Below are 10,086 nucleotides of genomic sequence, written 5' to 3' on the forward strand. Positions count from 1 at the left end.
AGAGTGATAAATAATTCATTAGATGTCCAAAACTGTTAATATGTCACACTGGCAAGGCATTATCTAGTCACACTCACTCTTGTACTGCCAGGGTATGTGCACTCCATTGTCCAGGTCCTAATACCATGATAACCTGCCTAACACCTTGAGCAGATTGAGTGAATCAGGAATGATAATGAGCTGTCACCCGATTTACATAATCCCAAAGGGGTTAATCTATATCATATAAGGATAATCTGAGGCTATGCAACTTCTATTACCTAGGGAAGACTTCTGGAATTCCTCAAGCACTTCAAAACTAAACTTTTGTTGCTGACTGTTTACACTTGCTGCATTAAAGTTTTTTTTGGGGGGAGGGAACTGTCTTACAATTTCTGTTGGTGTATGTTATGTTATCTATATGTATTGCTTACAGTGTTATTTTAGAATGCTTTTCTTAATAAAATGAGTGCTGTCTTCACTTTGCACAACTGTGTTTGTAATGAAGATATGACGTCTGCTTTCCTAAGGATTTTGACATGTCTGACTTTAGTAGCTCTTATCAAGGTAAACTGACACTTAGGAAATTGTTCACTAATAATGTTGTTCTATATCCCTGACATCAGTATTTTTTATCTTTAGGAAGTTGTGCTATTGCCATTAGAGTGGTGGGTTAGAGAATGTTACAGGAAATGCTTAGATGTTTGTATTTATGTAGATCCTTATTAACATTTTTATTTGGTGATGCCTAAAGAAACGATTTTTTGCTCAGTGTTAGATCTGCTTGTTAGTACAACACTCCTGATGTGTTGTCTGATATATATTTTTGCATTACTAGAGGGATATGACATCTAAACTAGCCATCCCAAACAACCTGAAGTCTCAGATGCTGAGAATAAGGTAATTGTACAGGTCCTGTCTCCATTGGGAATGTCTTAGAAAAATGTTTAGCTGACAAGCTCTTATTTGGCACTGTCTGGTGGCAGGTGGTCAATAATATGAATGATTTGGGAGTCACTGGCCTTGACAGCCAAGGGCCAATGATATGATTAAGAATGCTATGAGTAGATTGAGGGTTGTTGTCTTGGAATATAGAGCTACTGGAGGTGGGTCTGCTACCAAACCACCATTCTCTGAGACAGAGGAATTCCTGCTAGCTGTGAAGGATCTAGCAGCTCAGATGAGTTATCCAATGCTGTGATGGATGTGGGGACAGAGGTGAAAAACAGCCATTGTGTGTCCACTAGTGAAGCTGCAAGTATGCCATTTATATATACAGTTAAAATATCGTTGTTTAAGTGGCCATCTTCTGTTTAATGATTATCATACCCCTATCAATTTCAATTTGTCTGTCTAGAGACATTTGGTTTTGAGGTTCGTCAACCATTAGCACATGATATGGGCATAACTTATTTTTTTCCTTCATGTATATAGAGATTTTTAAATATAAGATAGTTGAATATTTATTTTTATTTGCATCTATTTTTGCTTTATTCTGGTTATGGTAGCATATGTCTGATCTTTTCTTCTTGCATTTCTCCTGCTTTTCTGTTTTATTGTTATGATCACAGGTGAGACTAGCACTAGCACTAGCACTGTGCAGCTCCTGCTACCTGATTTTGAAGCACTGGTAGCCTCTGACAATGAAGGTAGTGATGAACTGGCTCAGTCTGCTGTTACAGAGGGTATATCTGATACATCAGATGTGGCTTCCACATCTCTCCCCCAGAGTTTGGACACAGTCAACATGCCAATGCATACCCATGACACAGAACCACGTGAGACTGGGTAAGTTGAGGGCAGACATGGTTGTTTAAGGTAGTGTGGTTACCTCATTTGTAGAGCTGGTGAAATCTCCCTCTACCCATCATGATGGTGAAGTATCACACAGGGGTGTTGGTAGAAGTGTACAGAGGATGCATGCTTGTCACCCTCTTCCTGATGTTGTTGTATCAGTAGCTGCCACCCAATGTATGTGCAGGGTTGTTATGGAAGCATAAGCAAGTTCCACCAGGTATAACAGAGCCCATGTCACTATAGACCTGATGGAGCTAGCCACTCTTCTCCCATCAGAAAGGACATTAGACTTACCTGCATTGTCCGGATGAAACAGAAACACTGTAATTGTTTTGTTGTGGAAAAGATAAGAGAATGTGGACCAGGCTGTAAACCAGAGCCATAGCCAAAAGGATATGCCAAATAGGAGTAACATATATGTGGAAACTTATTAATATGGTGAGTATGGTCAACATCTGAACTTTCTCTATAGCCAGCATAAATATGTTCTGATACATGAATCCAAATCCACTGCTAGGAAGAATATGGAATATATATTGCACAGGAGTTGGATAGGAGTTTTATTTTCACTTTGTGGGGGTAATGGAAGTTATATTACAAGTGTCAAAGTTACATGTAAAATATTCAACCCCCATTTACTAAGAATAAACATTATTAAGTCTTGGACCCCCTCACATACTCTATTTATCTTGCATGTTTTCAATTTAGGGCTATTTTTTAATAGAGTCATGTGTTCATAGTTAGCTATATGGTAAGCAGTCCAGGAGACAATTAAGAAGCATTCTCAGTTGCCTAAAAGGGCTGTTTGGTTACGCGACATAGTAGGCAAATGAAGGTGGAAGATTTAAACCACGGACACTTGCACAGAAAGTAAGTCATGCAAATATCAGGACTTCAGTCCTCTGAGATAACTGTCAGAGGACAAATAATGTATTTAGATATTGTATATTTTGAAGACAGTAGGTATGAATCATGTGGTGTTAGATTTTTTTTCTCAAATTAAAAAGATCTAAAATATTATTGTAAATGCAACACTTCTTATATTATATATTTTTTCTAAAACTAGAGTGGCATCTATTTTTGTTTTCAGTTAATCATGTGTTTGTTTGAATGCGAAGAGATGTCTGCATTGTATTTTGTCTACTTACAGAAACATGCATTGTATAGCATTACCATATTAGATGTTTTGTAGAGTACTGAAGGATCATCTTTTTATTAATTGTAATCACATTAGCTTGTAAGAATTATAAACATTTACTTTGCATATTACCTTTCACTTATTAACAAAATGCTATGTATCTGTACACATACCACTGCTCATTTTATAAATCTGCATACTTTTTTACCTTTACATTTACAATCCATATCAACATTTTGTTTAAAGCTATTCATATTTGTTTGTTAAATTAACAGTATAGTTCAATCTTTCTTCCTCAAATTATCAGCCTGAAGAAAGGAGCTAAACAATAAAAAACTAATTTGCTTATATTTTGTGCATAATAAAAAGGCATTTACAGTTCGAATGTAACTTTTGCTGTTTTAAGTTATCTAACTGTGACTATGGAACGTGCTGCTCTTCACAGTGTGAAAAGAATAAGTGCTGCTTCTGGGAGTGAAAATAATTAAACTAATTCCAAGAATGTGATGATGGTGCATGTACACTGAAGGTAAATCACTGCTGATGCTCAACAGATGGCACATGGGTGCAGCAGTTAAGGGTTGCTGAGTTACAGACTTAGCAGAAACTGGTTATCTGTTTCATCTCCAGACAGGAGAGCCAGCATTCTACCAGCATCTCTGTGATTTTTGATTGGGTTTATGATTTCCTCTACATCTCAAAAGCATGCTCAAATGGACTGGTAATGATAACAAATCTATTCCTAGGTATATATATGCCTGTGATGTATGTGGGCGTGTGTGTGCTTGTGTTTGTGTGTGTGTCTGCATGTGTATGTGTGAAACTATGTATACATGTTGTGAGGGACTTGCATTCTAGTTTGGATTCATTTCTTGCATTATGCCCACTGTATGAATGCATAGGCCTCATTCCCCAATGGCACAGAACTGAGTCAGTCAGATATTGAAAATGGAGAATGGATAGCTTACACAATGTATGTAAACACAAAAGTATGATTCATAGATATTTACTACAAAAAGCAAAGCAAATAAGAGCAAGTAAGACAGACAGCAAGGTGTAGTAAGTCAGCAGCAGAGAGTGGAGCCACACAATCTAAGGAATAACATTGTATGCAGTGCATGCACCTGGTCTCATAATAACACAGAAATGTGGAAACCTAGGCAAATGAAGTTCATAGAAAAACAACATGCCATGCAGCACATGCCAATGATGACATAATACAATGGAAATGAAGAATCCCAGATTGAAACATCATGTGTATCATGTGGTATGCAGTCCATGCAAATAGTTACATAATGATAGCAAAATAAGGAATACCATGCAAATAAATGCTAGCATCATACATGGCAAAGGGATTCAGAAATAAGAGAATCATGCACACTGTGCTGTGGTGCAGTCCTATTCTTAACTCCAAGGAGGTTGGTGTAAACTATATGTAGCAGCAGCTATAGCTAAACAACATGAATTAGTCACTACCGAACCAGCCAGTGCATGCATTGTTGTGCATTGTGGCCAGCTGTGTCATAGCAGAGAGTACTGTCAGAGCCTTAACAGCACCTAATGGACCAACACATAGCGGACCAATACCAGGTAGATAGGAAGACCATAAAAGCCCTACTTGAACTCTGTTACCCACAAGCAGAATTAAGAGGGATGCATGGAATGTCCATTCCAGTGAACACAAACATATGTGCAATGTTAACCTTATTAGCTACAGGGACCTGTCAGCTACCAGCAAGGGACATGTTCACAGATAAGAGCTATCAGCATGCCTTATACTACATCAATTCCATGACATCATGCTGCAGGATAAGAAGGAGCTTATTTGGTTTTCCATGTCAGCAGAGAAACTAAAACAATGATTAAAAAGGTCACACAGGAAAACCAATTGGTTAAAAACATGAAAAGAAAAATCTAGCAAAGCTAGAATTTCCACATTGTGATACCTTAAACCTTTTGAATTAGAGGCAACATAAATTTATATATATCCCATGTTGCCTGTGATTCAAGGGGTTTAAGACGTCAGCAGAGAAAGGAATCACCACTAATTGGATGTTTTATATTATAATCAATATTATAATATACTCAATCATTTCCACTACATATCCTCCTTCCTCATTCCACCTGAACTTCTTTACCTTTTCCAGCCCAAAGTCTTTCCCACCTCCACTGACATTTTTAAACCTAAACCACAGCTAATCCCTAGCATCACCCTATTGTACCAACCCAAAAGGCCAAAAACTGGTCCCAGAAATGCCATAGCCTTATCTGGAGATATCCACCCCAACCCAGGCCCCTGCCTCCAGTCAAACAACCCCTTCCCTCCTCCCCCTTCCTCCTCTTCTACTAACACCCTTTTCCCACTTTCCGCTACCTCCTCTACTTTCTCTCCAAATACACTTAAGTTCTTCACCATCAACGCTCAAAGCCTCAACAATAAAACCCACCAATTACAAGCTTGGATAAACCATAATCAACCAGACATCTTAGCCATCTCTGAAACCTGGCTAAAACCTTATATTACTGACCCTGAAATCTTACCTTCAGGCTAGCACATCCTTAGAAATGATCGCTTAAATAAAAAGGTGGAAGCTCTGCTCTAATCTACTCTAACCATCTCTCTCTAATCCCTCTACAAACCCCAACCCCACAATTCAAAAATACTGAATTAACTGCTGGTCTTCTCAGATTGAATAGGCGTAAGAATATCTGCTTTATCTCCCTATATATCTCCCCAGGTGACAACATCTCTACCCTTGAAAATATTCTTCACTGCGCCTCACGAAATAAAATATGAAACTTACATTCTTGGCGACGTAAATATAGACTGGAATAAAATCAACTCACCTTCTCCTTCTCTATCCATTAACCTATACAACTTCACCCAAGTAATCCATTCAACTACTCGTCCTAACAAAATCCATCCTCCTGGATCCATCCTGGACTGGATTCTAGTTTCTCATCCCTACAAAATAATTCTCTCAGGCACCATCCCCGATACTTTTAGTGACCATCTCCCTGCCTTCACTCACTGGTCAGCTAATTCCACCCAATTTCATCACCAGTACATTCAAACTCGAAATCTCAGCAACTTTAACCCTACAATTTTTTCAAACACCTTTAAACTCATCAACTGGCAAACCCTTAATACTCTCCCCTTAGACAATGCTGTAGAAACTGGAACCCTTAATACTCTCCCCTTAGACAATGCTGTAGAAACTGGAACCCTTAATACTCTCCCCTTAGACAATGCTGTAGAAACTGGAACCCTTAATACTCTCCCCTTAGACAATGCTGTAGAAACTGGAACCCTTAATACTCTCCCCTTAGACAATGCTGTAGAAACTGGAACCCTTAATACTCTCCTTAGACAATGCTGTAGAAACTGGAACCCTTAATACTCTCCCCTTAGACAATGCTGTAGAACATTTCAACTCTATTTTCCTAGACACCCTAAATTGCTTAGCCCTCTAAGAAACAAACAAATCAAAACTAACTCTGCTCCTTGGCTGACAAAAGAGACTAAACAAATCATGCATCACAGAGACAAAGCCTGGAAGCACTATCAAAAAACCAAACTGTCTTCTTCCTTCCTCCAATACACCCAACTTAAAAACTAATCATTTTAGACAAAAAAAATTACTATAGTAAACTGCAGTCTAACAAAAATAAGAACCCAAAACAATTTTGGAAATCAGTTAACTCCCTTCTACACCCTGGGTCCAAAAATAATCCCTGCCCAGACCCAAGTTTAACTGAGGAATTGAGTTCTCACTTCAACACCTTCTTCACAGAATCCATAGCTAATCTAACCAAAACATTCCCAAACAATAATCCATCTAACATCCTCTCCTCAACTCCCAATAACCTTAATAAATGTCTCTTGAATTTCCAGTTCAAACCAGTTTCAACCAGCTTCATAAAAAGGCTCTTATCTAATCTTAAACCATGCTCAAATGCCCCTGACAACATACCCTCCTCCTTCCTCAAATGTGCAGCTGAAGGTATTGCTCTCCCTATTAGTATCCTGATAAACAGATCCTTAAATGAGTCATCGTGCCAAACTCTGGCGTTCAGCCTACATCCTACCTCTCCACAAAGGAGGCAAAACACCACTATCTCTAATTTCCGCCCATAGCCCTACTCTCTCCAATATCTAAAGTCCTAGAAAATGTGTCCACCACCAGCTTTTACCTTTCCTAACTCAGAATCACCTTCTTACTCCCACCCAACATGGCTTCCGCCCCGGCCATAGCACCATTACTGCCTTACTATCCTTCCTTGAAACAGTCAACCGAGCCCGAGACTCTGGACTCCTTGTATCCACAGTACTACTAGATCTATCCAAAGCCTTTGACACCATCTCCCATACACCCCTACTCTTTCATCTCGCCAACCTTAATCTCTCCCCACATACTCTTTCCTGGTTCTCCAGCTACCTATCTGAAAGATCTCAAGCTGTCAGATGGATGAACTCTACCTCTTCCTTCTTGCCCACACCAACTGTGTTCCCCAGGGTCCATCCTCGGACCCATGCTCTTCAACATCTTTATAAATAATCTACACTCTGTCATTCCTGACACCACAGTCATCAATATGCTGACGACTCCACCTTAGTTTGTGCTGCCTCTAACTTTTCTGAACTCCAGACTAAAACACAAATAGCCTTTTCCACCACAGAGAACTGGATGCACCATAATCACCTCTCCCTCAACTCTAATAAATCCAAAATTCTTATTTTTACCCCTTCCAGACATTCCTCATTCTCTGACAAAGATTCCTTCAAAGTCCTCAGCCAAACCAACACTGCTATAGAAGTAGTGCCTTCTGCTAAACTACTCGGCATTACCATAGACGAACACCTAAAATTCGATCTCCACATCCAACAAAACATAAAGAAAACCCACCAAAAGTTAGGTATGCTCTACAGAAACAACCAATTTCTTTCCAACTCCTCTAGGCACACCCTGGCAATTACATATCTTCTACCCTCTCTTCTCTATGGTGCCCTCTTTTAACCAATCTGTCTATTTCCAACATCTCAAAACTTGAAACTTGCTATAATAAGATCTCTAAATTCGCAACCAAATCCAAAACCTCAACTCACCACTGCCTTACCCTTAGAGCTCTAAATTGGCTTGAACTTCCCAACCACCTGGACTACCTCCAACTAACCACTGCTCACAAACTAATATTTTACCCAGACTCTTGCCCTGCCTTAATAAACATCCTTCCACCATACACTCCAAACAGATCTCTGAGATCTGAACACCAAAACCTTATCTCCATCCACAAACCTAACTTCTACTCTCCTTCTCTCTAGGTAAAAAAAACTCTCCCTCCTTCTCTTAGGACTATACCTAACTCCGACTCCTTCAAGACCCTACTTCTCAAATACCTGTCATCCAAATGGAAATGTTCCTGCTCTCACCAGATATAATTTCAGGGATCTCTTCCTCTGCAAAAAAAAGAGTTTTCTTTGGGCACATCTATGTATTTTTATATTTACTCTGCACTGTATTGCTTCATTATGTTTGCTCTTCTTGCACATTTTATGTAAATGTATTTCCTGACTGCTTGAATCTTATTCTTGTATTATACCATTAACTTTATGTAACCATGTTTCATTGTATTGCTTGTGGAGCTTTTCTCCCCGGGCCTCCACTGAAAATGGGCACTTCTTGGCCCAGTGGACTTCCCCGGTAATCAAACTGAAATAAATAAATAATAAATAAATAATCCATTTCCACAAAGTACTGTCAGCCATGGACTGAAATCACAATGCCATCAGGGCCCTGCCTGGTCCAGAGGAAGTGAGATATATCAATTATAAGGGCTTCCACTTCCAGAACTACCAGGTAGCATATAATGCCCTGGACATTCTATATAATGTGTCCTTATGTAGCCTTGGCAGTTATCATGATTCAAACATAAGGAACTTATCTGACATGTACTACCAGTTCATGCAGGGTGACTTCTCACAAGACAGCTAGTTGGCAGGTGAAAGCATAAGTCGGTAACTTAGGGCAGTGTAACGTAAGGAAGTCTACACATGTACTGGGCAAACAAGGAGTAGGAAACATATAATGGTGTGGCATAATTAATTGTTGTTTATTACATTTGTTTACCAGGAGTGTGTGAATGGGCCATGTGAGACCCCGTTTCAGTTAAGACTCAGGGGCACAAGCTCCATAACAATCCAAAAAACATTTATATGTACAGCATAGATTAGTTAGTCTAATACTTAGGCAAAATATGTGACAAGTAAAATTTATCCTAATTGCAAACACACATATAGACGTAATATATACATCTTACAATGAGGCAAAAATGTTGAAAGCCGGGGTGGTGCAGCGGTAGTGTTGTTACCTCACAGCAAGAGGTTCTCCTGTTTGATTCTCGGCTGGAGTGCCTTCTGTGTGGAGTCTGTATATCTTCCCCACAGTTGAGTGGCATTTGAAAGACATGCGTGAATGGGTGTTCCTTTGTTGAAAGTTGGGTGATTGGCTGGCAACTCGGTAACATAAAAACCTACTGCCAATCATAAGCAGACCAGAGTTCTGCTGTGGTGACCCCTAACCAAGAAAAGACAAAAGAGGTAAAAATGTTATATTACAAATCATTCATAAATATGTCAAAAGTCATTTTCAATATCTGATGGTTCCAAAGTCGCAGCTCATTCCTCTCAACTGTACAGATTTTCTCCGAATGTCTAGATTTCTGCCTCATATTTTTTGTCTGTTTCTCATAACATTTGTGGTTTTCTGGCAAATTGCTGGGATGATCTGAGGATTGAAGTCACCAAATAGTGACATACATTTGATTTTCAGACTTTACATCCTTCAGAAAATGTATGTTACAACAATCGTGGTTACTCCAGCAACTTTCTAAGTTTATAAGAGCAATATTTAAAATCAGTCCCTATTTTCTGGGCCTTTGTCCCCCCATTTTGTCAGGTTTTGTCCAGATTTCTTGCACTAAGAGGCTGAGAGGTATGAGCAGCATCCTTTTGTGTATTGCATGTATTGCATGATATTCTTTGAAGAGGTGGATGATGACCCCCCCCCATTCAAAACTGTCACAGCATGATGCAGAAAGAGCACACCTCCACCTATGTAGAACCTATATAGAAACATATAATGTCATTGAAAAGGACAGTTATTTTTCAACCC

Source organism: Protopterus annectens, chromosome 1.part1 (assembly GCF_019279795.1).
Source record: "Protopterus annectens isolate FY-2018-M chromosome 1.part1, PAN1.0, whole genome shotgun sequence".
In the NCBI taxonomy this organism is placed as follows: Eukaryota; Metazoa; Chordata; order Ceratodontiformes; family Protopteridae; genus Protopterus; species Protopterus annectens.